This window comes from Protopterus annectens, chromosome 12.part0 (assembly GCF_019279795.1).
Source record: "Protopterus annectens isolate FY-2018-M chromosome 12.part0, PAN1.0, whole genome shotgun sequence".
Lineage (NCBI taxonomy): Eukaryota > Metazoa > Chordata > Ceratodontiformes > Protopteridae > Protopterus > Protopterus annectens.
The window spans coordinates 1,553,206,975-1,553,233,442 of NC_056746.1; the positions used below are offsets into that span (position 1 = coordinate 1,553,206,975).

Here is a 26,468-nt window from a genome sequence, read left to right on the forward strand (position 1 = left end):
TAGTGTTATGTGAACAGTTAGAAATTCGAGCAGACTGTTTTTGCCTTTTACTTTTTCACTGCTGGCAAATACCTTTGATGTCTCTGTTGCAAAGCTTGTGTAATGAGTAAATAACCTGTTTTATGATGCCTGGCTGTCTTTGACTCTTTTCAGTCATGTTGTATAAAAGACCCTTTCCTGATGTTCTTTCTTTTTTACTTGCAAATTGAAAGTGAAACTTTGAATGGCCCTCTAGTTGTTAAGTTGCTGCAGGTTCAGGTGCTTGTTTTTCTCCTTGTGTCAGTGGAAAAAAGAAAGCCCCACCTACTTCCATGACTACATAAATCTTAGTGCTAGAGCTGAAGTCTAGCAAGATCCGTTAACATTTGCCAGAGGAAAGACAAACAGAGAAGCAAACCTGACCTATATCCATCCTGTGATAAAACCACACGGCTGCTGCTGCTGTTTCAGTGCCAGTGACATTCATTTATTTTTCATGGTCTTCCTAAGGTAATTTTGATCTTTTCATGCATAATATTAATAACAGTCTTACTAATTATAAGATCTAATATATCACTTCACATGAGTACTTAGAAATGTATAATAATAATAATAATTAAAAGAAATAATGAGTCAGAAGAGCATTGAAAACAAAGTTATCAAATCAATGCCTGAGCTTTAAATGACCATCAAACAACAGACCCCAATGTCATTCCTGATGCAAATGGGTGGCAGAGTTTGTGAAAAGGGTTTTTATGTTGTGCAGTGTCTTTTTTGACATACAGACTCCCTTCCCTTACAAGCCGAACTGATGCAGATTTTGGGCAGTTAGTAGTTGACTTCATTGCGTATAGTATTAGAGTTCACCGTGTCCCTGCTTGACAAGAACATAGCAGATTAGAACAAGTAATACAAACATATTCATTATGACACATTAAACATTCAGTCTATTGTACTGGGTTTGAAGCTTTGCTGTGTCAGCATATTTTAGTTTTTCTTCAGTATTTTCAAGATGCAGTTTTGGATTTTTGTATAAAGCAGTGTGTGTTCATAAATGTGTACTTTTTTCAGGTGTACAATAGCTGCTGTAACATAAATGACATCTACACTAACACTTCAATACTTCTGCCTAAGCCATCTTTTATTTCTGTACTGTGATAAGTGCCTCCTCAGTTGCAGGTGATGAACTTTAAGTCTGTGCATAATAGTTCTTTTGTTTTCTTCTTCCCTTTCCCCCTCACATATTGTTTGTCGTTTTATTTTCTTTTGTCATTGTAATCAAGCTTCTCCTTTCATTTTAGTATATCAAGTTAGGGCTGAAAATGGACCTGTGTGGACAAATGTATCTACCACATGAATACAAATCTATTCTATCTTTAAGCATGATCTGTAGAAGAGCAAACTTTGTTTAAATTTATATTCTATACATATGTGCGTTATTAACTTGAAAACTAGATATATGTTTATGTGTGTGTGTGGGGCAGGGGGTGGGGGTCCATGCATTCAGGCACAAGCACACATGAGTGTGTATGTGTGTGTATATTCCAAATATTGTATAAAAACTTCAAAACAGTTGAACATTAATATAACATTGCAAATGTTACAAGCAGCATTTTAAACAAGGAAAAAAAAACAAGAGCTGTTTTTTGTTATTGTTCTGGGAATGATTACTGGTATCCTCCCAGTTTAGGGTGCAAGAAACTGGGGAAGGATCCTGCCGCACACTTCCTTATATAATGTCTAGTAGAATACACAAGACTACCTCTAATTACTTTAGATACTACCATAGGCTAGTCCTTAACTAGTACTGTTTCTAAATGAAGGTTGTGTTCATTCATGAAAGAAACGCACAAACTAACAGTGCATGTTCCTCCATGCACCTACTGCTATTACTGTAACACAAGACATGCCTGAATTCCAGAGTTAAAGTTCCTTCTGTAAGACAGTGGCAATAACATAATTTTCCCCTCTCATGCATAATAAAGAAAATTGCTTTCCATGATTAGATGCAAGTGCAATAAAATACAAAAGTAAGTTTAAAAAGCATTATGTTGTGCATGCATGCTACCTCTAACATCACCTGTTATTCCAAACCTAGCTCTAACTGTGATGACTGTGCCCTGGCCCAGCAATCAAGGAGCCTCAATCCTCACCACTAACACCAGGGAGGTCATCTCCTGGAAGAGGAAAGGATAACTAATACACACAGTAAAGTACAATTTCCCTTAAGTGCACATAGAGATCACAGTCAGTCTGGGGCGGCTGCTCCCTTGCTCACCAGGTCCCCAAAAAGACTCCCCACTGGCACAGCTATAGAGTCCAGGTCTCAGCCTAACTGGGCAAGCTAGAACCTCCAGTACCCTCTCTGTCCAACCAGTGCTTCATGTCCCTGCCAAGTAGCTGACACAGCACACACACACTTTGAGATAAGTATTTATACAACTTCACAGACTCTCCTGGGAAAGGCTGACACAGATTCTCCAGCTGTTCCCCTTTACCCAGACTATACGGTAGTAATTACTGCCACCACCCAGTTAATAATATCAGCTACTAAAAGGCCCTTAAAAGGGTGTCCAATTATTACTGTGCAATATTATTATCCAATGGTAATGTGACTATACAGTCTAAGGCTATTCAGAGTGGCCTATTACAATAAACTCTATATAAATATGCAATGTACTCTTATCTCTACACAAACCAGCCACAGGTAGAAGGTTTTAAAATATATAATAATATAATATAAATAATTAAAACACAAGACAAAACTACTACACCACAGAGATATCTAAGAGTTCAGAGATCACACGAAAACTTAAAATAATACAGTAGGACAGGTCTGATTTCAAAGAAAAATACCTAATTAAGCTTTACTAGCTTTAACTATTCCTACAAGAAATCACAGTGCTAGAAATGTACATGTGAGCATAAGCAGAGTGCTGGTAAAATGGATATCAAGATCAAAATGCTCTTTATCTCTCTCTGAGACAGTTTATAAAACATCACTAACAAACATGTCTCTGGGTCCTCCCCAGATTACATCATTTTTGACACTTAGGTTTTCCCAGTATTAATATTGCAACATCTTGACACCTGCTCTGAGTTCCCAGGCTAATAGAAACTCCATTTACATTATTTATCAAGCTAACACCTCCTCAGAAACTAACAACAATACAAGATATTTCACATGTATATGCTAACAGAAACCAGAGCAATAAAGCACCTTCCACATCTAAATTCTAGTCATAAACTTTAGCCTTAAAACAATTGGGCATGACATCTTCATCCAGCCGCCCTAGAGCCGAATTCTAACATGAAAGGGTACAACATGCTTCACTGGGCCAGTAGAGTGCAATGTTGTCACATATTTTGCAGCTCCACATTTCACAGTATTCTTTACACTCAAGAAACATGCCTGTATTTTACATTTATTTACAAATGCAGAATTATATATCAAATTCTATTTGACTAGGCTGGCAGCCTTCACCCACCTCTCCCAAATCGTCACATCTCTCCCCCCCGGGGAACTCAAGGAAGTTTTTCAAGTGTCCCTTGAGAAACATCGCTTGAGAGTGTCAGGTCTATCTGGGTGTACCTCACCCTATTCCATGTCTTGAGAGCCCATCTGCATTGGCATTGCTACTCCCACTGTGGTGCTGCACTGACATATCATATGCTTGCTACCCCAGACTCTATCTTAGCAATTTGGCATTTTGCTGACTGGCTTGTTTAACCATCTTAGTGTATTGTGATCTGTCATCACAGTGAATTTTCTTCCATACAGATAAGGCTGAAGTTTCTGTAGTGCCCACACTATGGCTAGACATTCCTTTTCTACTACTGCATAGCATTCCTCCCTGGGTTGGAGCCTACGACTGAGATAAACCACTGGGTGCTCTTCTCCCTCTGAAGAAATCTGGCAAAGTACAGCCCCCATCCCATAGTTTGAAGCATCTACCTGCACAACAAAGTCCTTGCTGTAGTCTGGACTGTCTAACACAGGAGGTCCTCTCAAAGCTTCCTTAAGCTTCTGAAATGCCTGCTCACATGCTGGGGTCTGCACAACCTTATCTGGCCTATTCTTCCTTGTCAGGTCTGTAAGGGGAGCAGCTATGGTACTATAATTAGGAATTAACTTTCTGTAGTACCCTGCTGTCCCTACGAATGCCCTCACCTGCTTTTTGGTAACAGGTGCAGGCCATGCCTGAATGGCTTCCACTTTGGCAGGTTCTGGCTTTATCTTACCACTCCCCACTCTATGTCCTAAGTAGGAGACCTCTGCCATACCCACCTGACATTTGCTCAGTTTAATTGTCAACTCTGCCCTCAGTAGTCTGCCCAGCACCTTCATGACATGCTGAAGGTGCTCTTGCCAGGAATGGCTGTAAATATCAATATCATCCATGTAAGCAAGGGCAAACCCTCCTGCTCCTGCTGGGATATGATCTACCAGGCTCTGGAAAGTCGCTGGGGCATTTTTCATCCCAAAGAGCATCTTTGTGAACTCATACAAGCCAAAAGGAGTCACAAAGGCTGACTCCTCTCTAGCACTGGGAGTCAAGGGCACCAGCCAGTAACCTTTGGTAAGATCAGTGGTTGTAAGATAGCCCCACCCAGCTGCTCTAGGGCCTCATCTGTCCTAGGCATGGAGTAAGCATCTGCCTCTCTGTGACTATTTAATTTCCTGTAATCCACACAGAACATGTTGCTGCCATCCTTCTTTGGCACCAGTACTACTGGTGAGGCCCAGGGACTGTTGGACTCTTGAATCACCCCTAGTTCCAACATCTCCTGTACCTCCTCCCTCAGAGTCTGTTTGACTCTCTCAGGCACCTTATAAGGGGCCTGCCTGATAGGCCTTTGGGGTCCTGTATCCACCTGGTGCTGCACCAGGTGGGTGCTCCCTGGTTTCCAAGTGAACGTGCCCCCAAACTCCTGCAACACTGCCCGGATTTCTCAAACCTGGGTAGGAGATAGCTGCTGGGACATTGCTACCCCTTCCACCGAGGTGTCAGCCCAAGCTTCACTGAGGAGATCAGTCACAAGATCTCACTCAGACTCCTCCTGCAATCCACTGCAAATGCTCAGCACAAGGGCCTCCCTATCATGGCAAGGTTTCAGCATGTTAACATGGTACAATTTGTGCCCCTGCCATCTGCCTAGTACTTCCACCATGTAGTTAACAACACTTACCTTTCTTACCACCTTGTAAGGTCCCTCCCAACCTACTTGTAGCTTGTTGTGTCTGACAGGAATGAGAACCATCACCTGCTGCCCTACAGCATACTCCCTAGCTCGAGCATTCCTGTCATACCACACTTTTTTCTGTTGTTGGGCTTCTGCCAGGTTCTCCTGGGCCAGGTCCATGAGTTCCCTGAGCCTTGTCCTGAGATTCAGAACATATGCCACAACAGACTCCTTGTGAGACTCACACTCACCTTCCAACTCATCTCTAATTAAATCTAGAGGTCCCCTCACCCTATGCCCATACAACAACTCAAAGGGTGAAACACCTGTGGATTCCTGGGGAACCTCTCTGTAAACAAACAACAGATGGGGCAGATATTTGTCCCACTCCCTCTTAAACTGATCTGCAAATGCCCGTAGCATGGACATGATTGTAGAGTTTAAGCTCTCAACAAGACCATTAGTCTGGGGATGGTAGGGAGTGGTCTTCATGTGCTTCACCCCACAGGACATCCACAGACAAGCCAGCAGGTCTGACATAAAACTGCCACCTCTGTCAGACAGTATTTCCTTTGGGAAACCTACCCTGCTGAAAATCTCTAGCAAAGCATTTGCCACCTTTTCGGCCTCAGTGGAGGACAAAGCCACTGCCTCAGGGTATTGTGTAGCATAATCTACAATCACTAGGATATACTTTCTCCCTGTAGAACTTGAGGTACTCAGAGGACCCATAATATCCATAGCTATCCTCTGAAATGGCTCCTCAATCACAGGCAAAGGCATCAAAGGAGCTCTCACCTTGTCTCCTGCCTGGTCGACCTTTTGGCACTGCTCACAGGTCCTGCAGTACCCTGTTACATCTCTGGAAATTCCAGGCCAGTAGAAGTTTTGCATAATACGCATCTTTGTATGTTTTATGTCCACATGACCTGCAGAGGGAATATCATTGGCTATGGCTAGAAGTGCCAGGCGGTAAGCTCTAGGCACTACCAACTGTTGTACTCTCTCATCTTCTAGCCCTCCCTCAGGGGTCCACTCAATGTACAGTAACCCTTTGTTCCAGTATACAGATTCCCACTTCCCTTGAGAATCAGGTGTCTCCCTAGCTACTTGCCTCATGCCTTGCAATGTAGGGTCTGAGAGCTGAGCCTGTCTCAAGTCTATCCTTGTAACCCTTCCCAGCTCCCCTTCCACAGGAAGTCTGGCATCCTCTGACAGCAGTGCCTCACTGTCAGCCTGGGTACTACTACTCACCTCTACCTTTGCAGTTACCCTGTCCAAGGGAACATCAGTACCCACAAGCAGCTGTGGCTCACATTCAGTCTCACTGCTGCAGTGTAGCTCACACTCTGAAGTAACCACCTCAGCAGTCATGGCTGCAAGTATGCAATCTGTCTGGGTCTCCCCCAGTCTACCAGACTCACATGCTTGTCTCCTAGCCTCACTGCATGTAACTGCATAAGTACATAGTACTGCCTCATCCAAATCCTTCCCTCTCAGGACATCTGCAGGATGGTAGTTCCATACCCCTGTTGTCTCAAGACAACCCACTATTGGCATATTGTCTTTTTCCCACTTACTGGCTCCCTCACCTTTGGTTCCCCACCTTGCCTCTGTGGACACCTCTATGCCACATTGCCCCACTGGTTGCATTCAAAACATTTAACCCTAGCTCCTGGACATGTACCCGGACTAGTGGCTTCCCCTGCTACCGGCGGATTTTGTTGGGGCAGTCTGTTCTGCCCATCATGGGTACCTTTAGTCCCATGAGCAGTACTGGGGGTCCCTTTCCTGTGCAGTGCTGCCGTGCTTGCTAGGTATAGGTCTCCCTTCTTCCCTAACTCCTCTGAAGTAGCAAACTGTCTATCAGCTAACCAGATCCCCATGTCCTCAGGCAAAATGCTAAGTGTTTTTCCCTTACCAAAAGGTCAGCCAGCCCTTCAAAAGTGGTGACCTGACATCCACTCATCCAGCTATAAAAATAAGTGCTCAGTTCAGCAACATATTAACATACATTTTCATCTGCCTTGCGTCTATGCTCACAAAACTTTCCTATATATTTCAGGTGTTAGCTTAAAACATTCTAATAAATGTCTTGTTACAGCAGTATAATCAAAACAGTCAGTGTCATGCATTTTTGCTAAAGAAGTTACAACTTTACCATGGAGTAAGGGTGTCAGGAATCGTACCCAGAGCCTTTGGTCAACTTCATACTGTTTACATTCCCACTCAAACATATGAATGAAGCTATTAAAATTATCCCCCTCTTTAAACTGTGGAAGAAATTTACTGATCTTTTGTGCTTCTGGGGTCTGGTAACTCCCTTACCCATTACCTCCATGACTCTGGTGAAGAGTCAGCATTTCCCTTTCATGCTTTTTCTGCCTTTCCTGTTCTTCAGCTTCTAGGCTCCTCATTCTCCTAGCTGCTTCTAGTTCCATATGCTTGGCCTCCAACTCAAGTCTCTTTAGCTCCAGCTGGATTTTTAAGTCCACTATTGAAAGGTTGAACTGGCCATTCTCCGAGGATATTGTATCTCCACTGTCAGTCTGATTGTCCTCCAGGCTGCTGTTTTCTGATGCAGCTGTTACCAAGGCTGCAGTCAGGTCTGCTTTAGTCAGGTTTCCATGCACCAGTCCCCTAGCCTGGCACATCTCTGCCAGCTAGCTCCTTGTCAGCTTTCCATACTCCTCTGCTGACATGCTGCCTGCTCACCCTGACTAACACTAAGCTAACAAAATAAATAAAACAATTGTGATCTGAACTCTGAGTATACACTGCATGGCTGTTTTAGAGTACAAAACACTTTTAGAGATCACTGTACATAAGCTACAGGAATTTGCTCTACCCACACCACTACAAGCCAATTATTGTGAAGTAGATCCCACCACTGCCAAACACCTGTGATGACCGTGCCCTAGCCCAGCAATCAAAGAGTTTCAATCCTCACCACTAACACCAGGGAGGTCATCTCCTGGAAGAGGAAAGGATAACTAATATACACAGTAATGTACAATTTCCCTTAAGTGCAGACAGATATCACAGTCAGTCTGGGAATGGAGGCTCCCTTGCTCACCAGGTCCCCAATAAGACTCCCCATTGGCACAGCTATAGGGTCCAGGTCTCAGCCTAACTGGGAAAGCTAGAACCTCCAGTACCCTCTCTGTCCAACCAGTGCTTCGTGTCCCTGCCAAGTAGCTGACACAACACACACACACTTTGAGACAGGTATTTATATAACTTCACAGACTCTCCTGGGAAAGGCTGACACAGATTCTCCAGCTGTGCCCCTTTACCCAGACTATATGGTAGTAATTACTGCCACCACCCAGTTAATAATATCAGCTACTAAAAGGCCCTTAAAAGGGTGTCCAATTATTACTGTGCAATATTATTATCCAACAGTAATGTGACTATACATTCTAAGGCTTATCAGAGTGGCCTATTACAATAAAGTCTATATAAATATGCAATGCACACTAGAGCTTATCTCTACACAAACCAGCCACAGGTAGAAGGTTTTAAAAATATTTAATAATAAATAATTAAAACTTAAGACAAAACTACTACACCTCAGAGATATCTAAGAGTTCAGAGTTCACACAGAAACTTAAAATAATACAGTAGGACAGGTCTGATTTCAAAGAAAAATACCTAATTAATCTTTACTAGCTTTAACTATTCCTACAAGAAATCACAGTGCTAGAAATGTACATGTGAGCATAAGCAGGGTGCTGGTAAGTTGGATATCAAGAACAAAATGCTCTTTATCTCTCTCTCTCTGAGACACAGTTTATAACTTACAAATGTTTATCACTAACAAACATGTCTCTGGGTCCTCCCCAGATTACATAATTTTTGACACTTAGGTTTTCCCAGTGTTCATATTGCATCATCTTGACACCTGCTCTGAGTTCCCAGGCTAATAGAAACTCCATTTACATTATTTAGCAAGCTAACACTGCCTAAGAAACTTACAACAATACAAGACATTTCACATGTATATGCTAGCAGAAACCAGAGCAATAAAGCAAGTTCCACATTTAAATTCTAGTCATAAACTTTAGCCTTAAAACAATGGGCATGAAATCTTCATCCACGCCCTAGAGATTAATTCTAACATGAAAGGGTACAACATGCTTTACTGGGCCAGTAAAGTGAAATGTTGTCACATATTTTGCAGTTCCACATTTCACAGTATTCTTTACACTCAAGAAACATGCCTGTATTTTACATTTATTTACAAATGCAGAATTATATATCAAATTCTATTTGACTTGGCTGACAGCCTTCGTCCTTCTCTCCCCAATCATCACATCCTTTGTAAACTTCTTAGATTAACTTTGACATAGCTGTAAATTCCTTTTAATTTATGGTACTACCTTCCTCCTTCACCACTTGGTGGCAGCATACACCCTGGAAAGTTCTGCAAAACATCTTTACACAGCCCTACAAAGTATACACTGTTCATTTTTCTCTCTGTTCCTCACTTGAGAGTCTGTGGAATTTACTTTCACTTCTCAAGGCTTGATCTGATGAACTATAGCATTCTTTAACATTTTCTTCTTTAGTCTAATCACTACAAAGATATAACCCTCTCCCTGCCTTTACCTGTAGTCCAGCTTCTGTTAACTGATTTTTTTTCTCTGGGCCATCTCTTCTCTTGGCTCTATATCTGTCCCCTTTCCTCCTCTCCCATCCCTTCTCCCTCTAACTTACCCCCCAGGGCTAGTTCCCACCTTACCCCCCAGGGCTAGTTCCCACCTTAAAGTTATCATTATGATTAGGCTTCCAGTAGTGCCATTTTAAAAATACCAGGACTAAATCATGTCCTCTTGCCTCTGAGTTGGTCCTGTGGCCAGGCTGCTCGTCTTGCTTCCCGGTAGGTTGCACTGTATTAATGTAACTCTTTTAATGTGTAACTGCTTCCGTTATTGTCATTTTACACGTGTTGGAAGATTGTTTATGTTTCTCTACTTTACTAATGAAGTGTACTTTATAGGTTGCTGTTAGACCCAATTGGTTTACCACTGTTGTTGCTTGTACCATTTGCCTTAAATTGTCCTTATTTTGGTCTCTAGATGCTTAATATGCTTATAGATGCATAGCGTCTGCTAGTATTTTGCTTAGAATTATCCTTATCTAATCACTAGATGTTTGAACATACTGGTTAGATTCTGAGCTATTACCATTTTTTGCCCATAATTGTAAATAGTTTTAGTCACTAGAAGCTGAATTACTTCTGTATCATTAGCGACTGCTTTAAGGTATCCTTGCATTACATTTAGCCATTGTATAGTTCACTAGAAACTAAATTCAAGGTTAGCCTCTTAGTGACCACAATTACTTAGGTCAGAAGTGTACATATTACGTTACTAGAAGCTAAACTACTGTTGGTTTCTTAGCGAATACTATACTTAACTTTTTGTATTATTTGAGTCACTAGAAGATGTGTATACTGCTAGAGTCTTAGCGACTACCTTTATATAGCTCCGAAGTGTACACACTTAGTCTCTAGAGGCTGTATTACTGCTGTAAACTCAGCGACTGCGTTAACTTATCCTTACACCACATTTTTCAAGTCCTGCTGACCACATTGCCTACTGACTATAATAGCTGTCCTCAAAGGCAAAGTAGTGCTCTAATTTCAGCTAGCAATACCGCACTTAAGCATTTAAATGGAATGTAAGGCTGGAGTCTTGACTGTTAATTGTAGCATTATTCAACCTTACTTAGCCTTTTACTACTCTCTTATGTTTAAAGACAGTGTGTTATTAACCATTTGTAGCTGCATGTAACACCTGAATCTGCACATTTCCAGTGTTCTTAGACAAATGTAAGACTGTATTTTGTTTTTCATTTAGGTGAAATGTTTCTGCTACTGTTCTTTGTCAAATGTTAAGACTGTATTTGTTTAGGATTTAGTGAAGTGTGTCTGCTAATGATGTATTTCTTGGCTAACTAGGGGTATTGCTTTTACCTATAGAACTACCTAATTCACACTAGTGGTCACCCTCCATTTTAATTTTTTCTTCTATTTCTGTGCTGCTCTTGTCTCTCCCTCTCTATATACCTTTCTGTCCTTCTTCTTTCATCCTCTTTCCACAGAACATGCTCATACTACCTTTCCCACTCTAAGCTCTTCTTTTTCCTGCCTATCCTCCTATCAAACCCCCTCTATTTCCCCTTGATTACAGTTTATGTATTTATTTATTTCTCTTCTCTCTTTACAGCTTGCTCCCATGGGTGCTACCTGTACCTGCTTTTTGTACAGGAATTCCCTCCCATCTAAGTGAAGAGTGGATAATCTAATCCCAGGCTCAATCAACTCCAACCTAACTAAAGGGCTTAGTTTCCCTCCTACGAAGGAACATCAGTGTATGTAGCTATATTGAACATTGCTGTTGGCAATTTATAATCTTGCCCAGCATTCTACCTCAGTGTGTATGATAGCAGCCTGCCGCAGTCAGCTGCCCCCCCAGTTTTACATGCTACTCCATGTCCACTTCCTTTGTAAACTTCTTAGATTAATTTTGACATAGCTGTAAATTCCTTTTAATATATGGTACTACCTTCCTCCTTCACCACTTGGTGGAAGCATACACCCTTGAAAGTTCTGCAAAACACCTTTACACAGCCCTACAATGTATACACTGTTCACCTTTATCTCTTTTCCTCACTTGAGAGTCTGTGGAATTAACTTTCACTTTTCAAGGCTTGATCTGATGAACTGTAGTATTCTTTAACATTTTTCTCTAGTTCAATCACTACAAAGATACTACCCTGCCCCTGCATTTACCTGTATTCCAGCTTCTGTTCACTGATAGTTTTCTCTGGGCCATCTCTTCTCTTGGCTCTACCTGCTCCATTCGCCCTGTGGGCTCACTCTGCTTCCCTATCCTACCCCCAATTTCCACCCACCCCCAGTGCTCCTACACTTATCCTAGCAAAAAGACTCCTCCCCTTCATCTCTCCCAATCCACTCACATCTTCTCACTATCCCCTCCCCTCTCATCCTCCGATATGTTCTCACCCCCTCCTCATCCCAAACCTTATAGCACTTTACTCACTTCTAAACACATCCCTCTTACGCTCTCATAGTTTCCCCTACATCCAAATACGTCTTCAGTACCTTCCACCCAACTATTCATTTATACCTACACCATACCATGCCTTCTCAAACCCTTCTCATCCCTTCCCTCTGCCTACTACTTCTAATTCCTCTATACCATGCTACTTCTTATTCCTCTTATGAACTACCCCCTTCTTTCCTATCCCCTCTTCACACTACCATCACCCTCAACACTTATTATCACTCGACCATATCTCACTTTCACACTATATCAGCCTCCCTAGTTCAACTAAACCTACTTCTCTGCTTCAAACTAAAACTTCTACCCTCCTCAATTATACATCACATTCCTAAAGCATTATTATACCTCCCACAAAACAATAGGAGTAAACCCAAACTCCTGCTCGCATTCCCCCTTTAACTGCCTATGCCTAGCAGATGACATACATCCCAACCCAGGACCTAGTAACAGCAACAATCCAACTCCCCCTATTACCACCCATATTACCAACCCTAAATATCTCAAACTCCTGACCATCAATGCCCAGAGTCTAAAAAACAAACTAGCCCACTTCCATGCTTGGCTATACCATACCCTACCTGATATAGTAGCTGTCTCTGAACCATGGCTAAAACCCAATATTTCTGTCTTTGAAATCCTACCCCCTGGGTTTCAAGCTCTTAGACATGACCACCTAAAAAAGAAGGGAGGAGGAGTGGCCTTAATCTACTCTAGCCTACTCTCCATCACTCCCTACCAAAATCCTATTCCTCAGTTCAACAACGCTGAACTAGTCATAGGAATTCTCCAACTAAATAACCATAAAAATATCTGTATCATAGCCCTCTATATTCCCCCTGGAAACAATACAAATATACTTGAGGAAATCCTTCTATGGGCCTCAACCAATATTAAGTTTGAGACTTACATCCTAGGAGATGTAAACATTGACTGGAACAAAATTGATAACAATAATCCCACCATCTCAATTAACCTATATAATTTCAGTCAATTTACAAATACCATTACCAGACCTAATAATAACAACCCCCCAGGCTCAATACTTGACTGGATCCTAGAATCTCACCCTAATACAATCTCCCATAAGGGCACCTTAGCAGACTCCATTAGTTACCACTCGACAGCCTTCATCCATAGAGCAACTCCCCCCTCTCCTCACCAACATCAATATATTCACACACAAAACTTCACAAACTTTAACCCCACAACTTTCTCCATTTCTCTCAAACTAATAAACTGAGACAATCTAAAAACTCTTCCTCTAGACCAGGCCATTGAACATTTCAACTCAACCTTCTTAGCTACCCTTAACTCTCAAGCCCCCTCCCCCCGAGCAAAACATATAAAAACCAACTCAGCCCCTTGGCTTACTAAAGACACCAACATACTTATGAAACAAAGGGACAAAATCTGGAAACTGTACCATCGCACTAAGAACCCAGACTCCCTTCTTAAATATAAACAACTCCATAACCTAGCCAAAAAACATATTATACAGGATAAAAAAACATACTATACCAAACTTCAATCTAATCATTCCAAAAATCCCAAACTATTCCTGAAGTCAATCAACTCTCTTCTCAACCCTGGTACCAAAAATAATCCTCGCCCTGACACTAGCAAGTCTGACCCAGATGTAGCCATGCTATTCAACTCCTTCTTTATTAACTCCTTAGCAGAACTCACCAAGACCTTCTCAAACAATACCTCCTCCCCCTCAAACCCTCTCCTCCACCATCCATTCCTTTCTCGTCTCCCATCTTTTACCTCAAACCCATTTCCACCTCATATGTAACTAAACTCCTCTCTAAGCTTAAGCCAGGCTCCAATGGTCCTGACAACATCCCCTCACTCTTTCTAAAACTCGCAGCAGACGGCATCACCATCCCCATTAGCATTCTCATTAACAGATCCATACAGGAATCTTATGTTCCTAAACTGTGGCATGCAGCCTTCATCCTACCCCTTCACAAAGGAGGCAAAAAAATAATAGTATCTCCAACTTCCATCCTATAGCCATTCTCTCACCTATTTCAAAAATACTTGAGAAATGCATCCACCTCCAACTCATGCCATTCCTTACAAATAACCAACTCCTCACCCCAACTCAACACAGATTTCGTCCGGGCCATAGCACAATAACTGCTCTCCTCTCTTTCTTAGACATAGTAAATCACACACGTGACATTGGGAAGTCTTGTAGCCACAGTCCTCATTGACCTCTCCAAGGCTTTTGATACTGTCCCCCATTCCCATCTCCTAAACCACCTTGCTAATCTTAATATCTCACACAACACCCTTGCCTGGTTCAGCAGTTACCTCTCTGACCGATCTCAGGCCATAAAATGGAAAACTGGCACCTCAACCTTCCTCCCAACCCCAACCGGTGTCCCCAAGGATCTATACTCAGCCCAATGCTATTTAATGTCTTTATTAATGACTTCCACACAGCTATTACTAACACCAAGATAGTCCAATATGCAGACGACTCAACTCTAGTCTGCTCTGCTTCTAACCTCCAAGTACTCCAAACAAAAACCCAAACTGCTTTTTCCACCACTGAGAACTGGATGCTTCAAAATCACCTCTCTCTAAATGCCAACAAATCTAAAATTCTACTATTCTCTCCCTCTAAATCTCACCCTCTTGACAAAACCTCCTTCAACATTATCAGCCATGCCAACTCCACTATTGAAGTTGTTCCTTTTGCTAAACTTCCTGGGGTCACTATTGATGAACATCTCAAATTCGACACCCATATTCAGCTAAAAATTAAGAAAACACATCAGAAACTTGACATGCTGTACAGGAACTCCCATTTTCTATCCCCTTCCACAAGGTAGACCCTCGCCACTACCTACTTACTACCATCTCTGATGTATGGTGCCCCTCAACTAATCAACCTATCTTCCATTATCTCCTCTAAACTAGAATCCTGTTACAACAAAATCTCAAAGTTTGCCACCAAGTGCAAGTACTCTACCCACCACTGCATACCTCTCCACCTACTGCAATGGCTAGAACTTCCCAACTACCTGGACTACCTCCAAATCACTACAGCCCATAAATTCATTTTTAATCCCACTAAGTGCCCTGCACTAACTAATATCTTATCACTATATACCCCTCACAGAACTCTAAGATCTGCTCACCAAAATCTCATTTCTGTATACAAACCAAACCGTCCCTCAGGTCAGCTTCTCCTATCCTTTTCCTTAGCCAAAAAATGGAACTCTCTTCCTCCCTCTCTAAGAATTTCTCAAAACTTTGATCACTTCAAAACCCAACTCCATTCCTACTGCTCCGATAAATGGAAATGCAATTGCACTCTACCTACCTAATCCTGCCTAATGCATGAATACATACATATACATAAATTACCTTCCACTTTACCCAATAGGAGTTCAATCATATTTACTGTTTTCTTACAAATGTTTCTTTCATAGCATTCTCAGAAGATTTAAAACCTCAGTATAACGGTGACTCTGTATTTTCGACTTCTAATTGTATTTACAAATAAATATGCACTGTATACCATACTATGTTGATATTCTACTGTGCTTATGTTTTACTACATAATTTTGACTAATTGTTTAATTGTTACTATGTCTGCTATGTTTTGTGGAGCTTTTCTCCCTGGGCCTCCACTGAAAACGAGCTCCTTGAGCCCCCTGATCATCAAACTGAAAATAAAATAAAATAAAATAAATAAAAATAAATAAAACTCAATTCCCTCCCACTCAACAGAAAATAATCACTCCCTACCTCAGCAGACCAGCTACAGTGCATGCTTAATGGGGAATCCTGCAATCTCAGCTAAAATATGCCTTTTTTATAATCTCTGCAGCTTCCAAATGGAACACTTCTTGTAAACCATTGCCAATAAAATCTACTGCTTTGTTACTAACTATTCCCCCAAACGTCATCACTGCCTCATTTTCTCTAAATCCAAATTAATTCCCGTAAAACAGAAGGGCAGAGCTCCAATCTGAAACCCAACTCTTCAAACTTTTAATTATCAAAAATATATTTACCTTTAGCATCTAAAGTAGTTGCAAATAAATGTAGCTATAACCTTAGAAGTCACTCTCATAATACCTCCACCCCCAACCCCCTCAACCAAAATTTTGCCATAATAAAAAAAAATGTCAGTTGCTTTTTCAAGTCATGACTACTGTCTGTACTGTAACTGCTCCTTGTAACAATGTCTGTACTTTGGTATATTATCATTCTGTTTATATTCTTTGCTTTTTACTATGAGTTAATGCTGAAAATGGTTAATTTGATAAGTGCAATGCCCCAGGAAGCAAACAAACTTAAATGAAATAATTTAAATCCCAGACCTCATCAGGGGATGCTCTCCACTCCAGTTATATTTGCACAATATGGAATATCATACCCAGCCCACTAAAGGAAATAGACAATAAGCCTAGTTTTAAGAAAGAAAACTACATTGTCACTTCTTTATCTAACTTTCAAATTATTTATCTCCAAAAATGCCTCTTCTACATCTACCTTTCTAATGACCAAAGGACTGCTACTTTGGAATCTATGACATAGCTAATACTATTGAATACTCAAATATTAAACTGTTTTTGACATTTAGTGACTGATTTATATTATAATATTTTTAATTCATTGCAAGATTGTTATTATTTAAGATGTTTGTTTTCGTATGCTTTTATATAACTATTTTACCTGACACATCTTTTGCCTAATTATCATGCTTGATCATAACATACATTTAAATGTTTTATGTTTATGGAGCTTTCCTCTGTCTGGGCCCTCTGCTGAAAAAGGGATCTTGCATGGCCCAGTCAGACAATCCTGGTAAGTAAGTAAGTAATTTTGCAAAATCACAAGCAGCATGTTTGCAGTATACTTGTTCATCAGTGCTACCAGGAACAGTGCGTGGAAGTTATTTTGCATATTAGTCTTCTCAATTTATTAGCTGAAGATATAACAGTGACAGAAAGCAAGGGAGCTCCAGCATTCCTATTTATTCAAATGCCAGTGGTACTAAGGAGCAGTACATTTCTATTTATTCTCATCAGCAACATTTCTCTTGATTCTTGTGTGAATTGTGATAGAGATTATCCACATTTCTGCTTATTCCATTTATGTCTGTGAGAAGGCCAAAATATTCTTATTTACTCATCCTTAATTCAAACAGGAATGCTAATAAAGTCAAATAGCTCTCTGCATTATCTCCTCCCCTCTCAGTACAAATGGGTGTTCCCCAAGGATCTATTCCTGGCCCACTACTCTTTATTATTTTTACCAATCTTCTACACACCTCTTGTCCCCAATCATCAATTATTCAACAAGCTGATGACTCAACAGTCATCACCATAGCTGATAATCCATCAGACCTTCACCCAACTACCCAAGCTTCCTTCAATATCATAGAGACATGGCTTAGTAACAACAAATTAATACTCAACCCTAAGAAAACAAAGTTCTTACTTTTTCCCCCCATAAAACCTCACTCATCTCAAAGCCACATTTACAATACTATCCAGCAACAACACCGCCATTACAGTTGAACCTAGTATTAAATTACGAGGCATCACAATAGATGATCAGCTCAAGTTTAACTTACATGTGACTAGTTACATCAAAAAAACTCAACAGAAACTTGGACACTTCTATCGCAACAAGAATTACTTAACTGACACAGCTAGAAAAATTCTCTCTCATACATTTCTACTACCCACACTTTTATACAGCTGTCACCTACTCAAAAACCTTAACTCTACACTTTTCACCAAACTACAAACTACTTATAATAAGGTGGCCAGATTCTCCACCAACCAACCCTATAAGTCTCACCACTGCTTATCCCTTAAACAACTTGACTGGCTTGAATTTCCCCATCTGCTACTATTACATCAACTGACGATTATCCACTCTATCCTATATCAGCCTTCCTTTTGCCCCAGCCTTACATCTATCATATCCAAATACTCCCCAGTAAAGACACTACGCAGCTGCAACCAAAATTTGCTACAGATCCATAAACCTAAAACGAAAATAGGATGCTTAATTTATAATTATAACCCTGTCACATCCTGGAACCAACTACCACTAGAAATTCGGTCCCTTAACCATCCCAAACAATTCAAATCAGCCATTCAAGAAAACCTAAAAAAAACCTGCTACTGCCACTGTATTCATACCCCCCCCCCGTTTAACCCTATCCTAGTATTCAAACCCCCTTCTTCGCTGCTTCCTGTTCTCACCAACACCTGCTCACTAGTTCCTTTCCTCCTTTGCTGCCTTAGACATACTCTAACTGATCACTCTCCCCACCCTCCTCCCTTTCTTTCCTCCTCCATTCCCAGGATTCATATCACTCCTTCCATCCTTATCTCTCCCTCTCTCTAACCAACAAACTTTAACCTTCACAAATATAACTTACTGTACCCAAAACGTGTATATTAATCTACATCTTCCTTAGCTACTGATGTCGCTACCTGGACTGTTTTGCCAGATCAGTATGTTTATCCTCTTGTCTGTTCATCACTACTTCACTACAATCTGAAATTGAGTGCTGATGTCTTGTTGCACCTCATGATGTATTACTGAAGTATCCATACTTTTATATGAGCATATACCCTGTTTTAATTGTAAATGATCTGGAACTGTTGTTGTTTGTACTAATATTAACTTACTCTGGATCTTTTCTTCTCAGGTCTCAGCTGAAAATGAGTCATTAGCTCAGTTGGACTAACTCGGTCAACAAATGTAAAATAAATAAATAAAATAAATAATGCTCCACTCTGTCTACAGATCAAATCAGTCTGTCATCTTCAACAGTAATTACTTTGATCCACCTTAATCTGCAGTTAGTTTTCTCTCTCTCTCTGTCTAGCTCTGTAACACACACACACACACACACACACACACACACACACACACACACACACATAAGCACATGGACATAAGCACACATGCACACACACACACACACACACACACACACACACACACACACACACACACACACACACACACACACACACACACACACACACAATACCACTGGTACTAGTGGGTACTCAATACACTAGTATTAGTCCGCAAAGAAAAGAAAAATATCTGCACTCTTGTGTGGGGTCATTTACTGCACTGTTATAACTTGATATTACTGTGAACTCTCGCTATCTCTGAAAAAAAAAAAAAAAAAAAAAAAAAAAACTTTTTTTTTTTCAGTTAAAAAGAGGTTAAAAAGACTTGCTTCCTGAACTATTTGAAAGTTTTTTGAATGTGATTTTGCTTGGGCTAAAGGAAAGGCTCTCTGAAGTGTCTCTGTTTGAATAACATTGTGCATAACATTGAGCAGCTTCCCCGCCCGTGTGAGAGTTACTGACTTTTATGAAACTGAGGTTTTATTGGCCACTCCTTCATCAAAACTCTTTCAACTTCCTCTCTTAAAACCCTGTTGCCCTGTGTTTCAGGGCGCTGTTTGGTTGTTGTTGGCACCCTCAAGAGCACCAAATGGGAAGAGGGGGAGAGCCAAATTTAAGAGAGCCACTTTTTAGATTTTTTCTTTTTTTTTTTTTTATTTTTTGTTTGTTTTGAGCTAGCTGGCTTATTTGAGCGTTTGTTTGCTTATTTTTCTGTATTTGTAGTTTTAGTAAAAGTACAAAGCAAACCAAAAGCTGTTTGTGCAATTAATTGTTTTTCCTTTTTTTTTTAAATTTTCTTAAATTTAAAACTTACCTTTTTCTTAGGGGTCTGTCCTTGCACTATTGTGTGGGTTGATTATTGTTTAACCTCATATATCTCTCTGAAATCTGAAAAAAAAAAAAGAAAAAAAAAAATCTGAAAAAAAAAACACTTCTGAGGACTTTAAAAAGTTCAGTTACAGACTTGCTGTTCCTGAACTATTTGAAAGTTCTGCAGATTTTGAAAAGCTAAGGCCCAAGGAGTGGCAGGCTTTAACGTGGAGTAAATAGTTGAGAGCAGAGTGCCCCGTGAAAGTGGTTACTGACTTGAAACTCCCCTTGGTTACTGGCTTGTCTCTTTCATTGAACTCTTTCCCCTTAGGGTTGCCTAGTTAATTGGCATCTTCATTCCTCTTCTTGGGCCTTGTTGCTGTGGGGTCTCGTGAATCTTTTCTGAATGAGAGAAGCTGTTGACTTTGAAATTTCAGTATTTTTTCTCTGTTTATTTGTTCACTTTTTGATTTGTTGCTTTTTCTTTTGAGCTTTTCTGGCTTATTATTTGCTTCTTTTGCTAAAGTAAGCTGTATTTGAGCAACCCTTGAGCTGTTTGCAAATGGTGCTGTTTGCTGTTTTTATTAGTTTCTGTTTTTAAAAATTGTTTTTGTTTTTGTTTTTGCAAACTCCTTTTGTGTTCTTTCATTTACTGCTATATTTTTCATTTACTGTACTTGTGTCTCTTTGCTATTACAAAAAAAAGCAAAACAAAATAAATTTCAAACAAAAGATCTTTTTTTTTCCAGAGTTGAGAGAAAAAAAAAAAAAAAAAAAATGCTTTGTTTTTTGCTTTTCTGTGAGGCCATTTTTGCTTGTTACTCTTGGCTGTCTCTGTTTGAGTTGAATTTTGATGAATTGCAAGGAGGCTCTCTGTGCCCCATAGAAATGATGAGGACTTTGAAATTGTAGTTTTTATGTAGCCTGGGGTCATTTTGAATAACTCCTTCAAGAAACCAAATTATTGCCTGGTATTTGTTTGGCGGGGTTTCTTCATCTTTCCTCTCCTTGTTGGCCATTGCCTGCATTAGTTAAAAGGGGAGGAAGAAAATTTTTGAGCTTTTTTTTGAAGCTTTTTTTATTTTTTAAAATGCTTTTTTTCTGCAAAGGAAGCCTAGCTTGAGATTTTTTTTATTTTTTACTGTTTTCTGTTTAAGTATTTTTTCTGTATTTAGAGCACCTTAGCATTTGCTGGGCTGTTAAACTTGATTTTAAATATTTTAAATCAGTTTTTGCAAAAAAGCCTAAATTTTTGTCCTTTGCCTATGTTTGTTTACTATACTATTATTACTGTTTTTATTACTTGTTGCATATTTTCTAGACCTCAAAAGAAAAAAAAAAAAAATGGGGTCATTTAAAAATTGCTTATAACTTGATTCTACTTGTTACCTCATGCTTGTTCTGAAAAAAACAAAAAAAATTCTGCTTTTCTTTTTTTCTTTTATGAAAAAGTCAGTTACAGGCTTGCTGTTCCTGAGCTATTTGAAAGTTTCTGTGAGCCATTTGCTGAGGGCTAAATTAACTTCTCTCTGTTGATCGGTGGTGGTTTTATTGATGACCTGCAAACTCTGCCCCCTTCTTCTTCCTCCCCCAAAACCTCCTTGTTGTATGGTTTAAACTGTCTTTTAGGCTGGTTTGGCTTCCATTTCAAAAAAAAAAAAAGAGGATCTCTCTTCAATCTTTTGTTGCACTTTTAGGATTTTTGAAGCTTTTTTTGCTAGGAAAAATGCTATTTTGCTGCATAGAAGGACGTTGCTGGCTAAGCTGGCCTTATTTTTTATTTTTATAGCTTATTTAACTGTTTATTTGCTACCTTTTTCTGTTTAGTTGCTTAGCTTTTATTATTTGTGTTTTTAGAAAACTTTTTTAACTTTGCTTGAAATGTGTTTTTACCTAGCACTCTTGCAACTGGTTTTTACTTAACTTGTTATTACTTGATTTTAAATGTCTTTTGAAAAAAACAAAAATGAAAAACAAAACAACTGAACTGTCTTGCTTTTTTAAACTTATCTGTTTTAGACTTGATGATCTCAAAAACAAAAAAAAGTTCTGTGAGGCTTTTTTAAACTGAAAAAAAAAGTTTTTTTCTTTCTGATTTACAGTGGGGAAACATTGTTGATGGTTTGAAGTGAATAAGTGGTTAATTTTGCTTGGTCCTGTTAGTTTTGGTTGTTGATCAGTCTTCCTGTAGCTGATTAGTGACAGTCTCTTCCACTAGTTGCCTTCATCCTTTTAGGTGTGTACTTTTATTGTTGGGGGGTGGTTTTAACAGCTTCAGGGCTGTTGGCTGCTGAAGAAGCACCCCTCTTTCTTTGGGTGTCTTTTTTTGCTTGTTGGCTTTTGGTGTTTTTTTCTCTGCTCGTTTGCTAGCTTGAGTTTCCACTAAAGTCACTTTTGAGCATTGTAAGGCTGTTTTGAGTTTTTTTTAGTTTTTTTTCTTAATTTGCTTCACTGTTTTGCATTAATTTTGCCTTCCTGTTGCACTTAGCTTTTAAATCGTTTTTTCTTGCATTTAGAGCTGTTTTTTGTCCTTGATTCAAAAGCTGTTTGTTGGGGACATTTTTTCACCGCTTTTTTCTTTTAAAAAATTGTTTTTTCTTAAATTGCTAATATTTTCCAAAAAAAAACAAACACTCTTCTGTTGCTCTGAAAACTTTTAAAAAAATTAAAAAGCCTCTGAAAACTGAACTAAAAAAAAGTTTATGTGAGGCCATCTGTGCTTGGATTTTAATTTGAAGGTTATGAAATGTTCTGTTGTGATGCTTGGGCTGAATGAAAGTCTTTCTGTTTAGTAGAAGGCATTGAACTTGTGAAAGTGTAAAGCCTGCTGCTGTTTTGAGTCTATTCCTGCTTCTTGCCCCCCCTGCTATCCAACCTGCTTGTAGAGATGCTTTTTTTAATGTCCTATCAAGGGTTGAGCATAGCTGGCTTTATTCTGACCCGGTTAATCAAGCCACTTAGAACTTCCCTTAGGCAGCACTAGTTCCTAAAATTTTTTTAGCTGCACTGGCTCCACCCCAGCCTTTCTTCAATCACTAAAAAACTAAAAAGTTCTCCACTTTTTCTTTTTTGTTTTTTCTTCTCAAAAGTTCACTAACTTGTTCCTACTAGCTATCCCTCTTCTCTCTCTCAGCAGCACTTTGCAGGTCTTCAAACTCTTATATTATTATTCTCTCTTCTTAGCTTTCCTCTATATAAGCATACTTTCCTGCTAAAGCCAAACTCATTAATGTCTCTCATATTCTACAAATACTTTTCTCTGGTCTGAACGGTCAGATGCGAGCGTCTCCTTTTGTAGACAATCCTCTGGAATTCTCCTCTCACTAACAATTGGGAGAGAATGGCCACCGCGGACAAAAAACTCTCAGACCCTCGTAAGACTCAGTGACAATCATCTCATTATGCTCTCATTCAAACAGCTGCACACCACAACCCCTCTCCCTCCCACTCAAACACACCACAAGAATCAGACACAAACACAGCAAGACCACAAAGGACTAGAACAAAATAACCCAGGCAGGAACAGCAGGCAACAACTCAGCCACCAATCGATCAAACACAAGTGCACACAGCACCAAACAAGCAACAACAAACACACACATTTAGACACACACTGCACACACACTGCCACACACAACACCCAAGCAAACAAAACTCAACATAGTCAGACTTGATCACACAAACACCAAAGGCACTGCAAACAACAGTCACAGCACACTCAACCAAATACAACACCAAAACCAGTGTGCACAAGCGACTGGTGGCTCAGACTCACACGCAATATGCGACAAGCACACTCAAGAACTCAGGACATAGTGATAACACACTGGCATGGCACTCCCACATAAAGTAAGCGAGGAGGTGCCCATTGTCTGACAGAGTAGCCCATGACTATATGAGTGAGACCTGGGAGCTCTGTGACCTGAACCATGAGGCTGGTGACTCAATGAACCTAGTGCAGTGTCCTTCCCTGATTAATGATCCCATAGCTCTATGAAAGAATGATCAGCAGCCTCTGACAGATGATGGCTTGAACGGACAATAGCTATTCATGACCATCAGCCAAACCTGGATTCTTGCCTTTCAGTGAATGATAAAGGGCTGGAGTGCCACCATGCTGCCTATTATTTAAAGGCTTGCAACTGTCAACTGCCGGGGAAGGATGCCTCAAAAAAGTCCACGACCCGCCAATACCAGTCTGGAAAAGTAAAATGTCTAAACCTACCCTTTCACCTGCTCAGGCTGAATATAACCTATTGCTGCTGTGCTGCCAATAGTCAATCACTAAGGATAAAGAACTAAAAAACGGCCTTCCCAGGAAACATCACATATGTGCTTCAACTGTGACCTCCGCACTCATCAGGCTGTCCAGAAATGCCAGCTGTCTCACACCGGACCCAATCAGGGTAGAGTTCGGCATGAAAACCTTGCTCTACCACAAACCCACATCTCCATATTCAAAACCTACCCACAACATGCTCCAAACCATCATCCACTCTCTCCCCACCCATCCACCTGCAACACAATTCAGGCAGGTATACTCTACAATGGAAACACCATGCAGCAATTCACCTATGGCTAAAGCCATCTAAGGCAATAAACCATGGCCAAGTGCAATTAACCATAGGCAAACAACAATACAAATCTTGTTATGTGACAGGAGGGCTTCAATATCACTAAACACCATCATGAAAAGGTTCCTGGGTACCATTATAAACATCATGGATCAACAAAGCACAAAATCATATACCAACATGTCCTGGGAAGAGGAGATTCAATCATAGACATCATCCCCAAACTTGTCCCCCAAAGTATCAAAAATACGGTGAGTAACTCCAAATGAAACTCATCAGAAATATGCATCTCGAGGAGACACATCACATATTCCTGAATGCAGACCATGAACATGGCTCACAAAAACAACTCAAACTTCCACCAAATAAAAAGGACACTGAATGGAACTAGCAATCTGCCCAATGGACATCCCCACCCAAACCAAAACTAAAGCACTTACCTTCAACTCTATGAACACCTTCACCCCTGCAAAAAAAAGGCAATCCAAATACCTTCAAGAAACCCCTTGAGACAGAAAAGCGTCCAAAAGCTGGACCCTTTACAAGACAGAGGAGCACACAATCAGAGGAGAAAGCTATGGAAATCCCAAGCAAACCCCAAAAAAATTGGCATCTTTCAATTAGCCTATGGAAAACCCTGATAAAACCCTAAAAATAAAACAATATTTGAGCAGAGAGGAGAAATATAGATAAAAAGACAAACATGGGCTTCAAGAAAAGGCAAGGAAACCTCAAAACTAACTCCAAGATATGCGACTATCCCAATCACAATGATACAAAATCACTGAACCCACAGACATTGCCAACAATGATAATCAAAGGTTCAGCATAATGGGACAAACTCTCCCCCCAAAAGGAGATGATATGTATTCACTGAGAGTGTAAAATGATACAAAAGCTGGGCAAACCCACAGACTACTCCAGGATACATGAAAACAGCATCAATGGGACGGATGGTTCCACTAAAAACAAGTTACATTGAGAGAAACCTATCTCCCGGCCCATAAGGCAGCTGTTTAATCTCTGCACAGCTAACCACAGGCATCTAAAGCTAAAATGGCAACTGACCTGGGATGTCCCCACTCCCACAAAACGGCGCCTTGGAACTCTATGAAGAACCACCCGTCAAGCTCTTAAGCTATGGGTCTAGCCTTTTTGGACTTAATGATGTGCCCAAGGAGTGGCATAGCGGCAACTGTGGTCCCACTCCACAAAGGCGTCATACTTGGACTTGCAGACCTTAATACCAACCTTAAGAGGCTTTGTGAAGGCAAAAGAGCAGGACTGAACTGATAGAGAAAGGCTAACTTGCAACCCTACCCGGACTTTGAGACCTTCCCACCAATTGGCCTTGACGAAGTATTATAGAGCAACTTACCTTTTGATCCCACAACATATGTCACAACTTGGCAAGATAAGGCTTCATCTAAAGGACAGAACCCACAGGTTTCTAGCCTGCATGCCCCACTCGGCTCCATAGGGCTACTCTGGAGGCCCACATACAGAACCCATATGTCACAAGAATTACATAAATCAAAGCTATATAAGTACATCTACTTCTATAAGCCAGAAGGCTGACAAAGTTGCGGATAGGATGGAAAACCCACTAAGAACACCGATACATCGTGCCATAGTGGATAGCAGTCACCACACAAGTACAGGCAAACGTGCCAGAGCCATATTGATAAAGGGTGCCGATGTACCCAAAACTACTGTTAAGGGAAAAAGAAGGTAGTCATAGTGGATAGGATCAAACCCTGGTATCATCTTAGACCATATAGGTGACTTGCCCAATCACTGTTGACAGTATCCTCTCGTTGGCTCCACATTGCTAAAGGAGTATGAAGTAGCCACCTACATTATTGGCCCTGATCATGAACCTGCAGCATGCTGAGGAAGTCAGGAAGGACCTCAGG

General features: G+C 40.4%; 1 protein-coding gene across 1 annotated transcript in view; it reads left to right on the forward strand.

The window, feature by feature from the left end:
* Window positions 1-268: 268 nt before the first annotated feature.
* LOC122816309 (galectin-3-binding protein-like) overlaps window positions 269-26,468 on the forward strand; it is a 242,789-nt gene continuing 216,589 nt past the window's right edge. The window contains exon 1 of the mRNA XM_044089041.1: window positions 269-489. The gene's annotated coding sequence lies outside the window, so the exon portion shown is untranslated. The remainder of the gene's footprint in view (window positions 490-26,468) is intronic.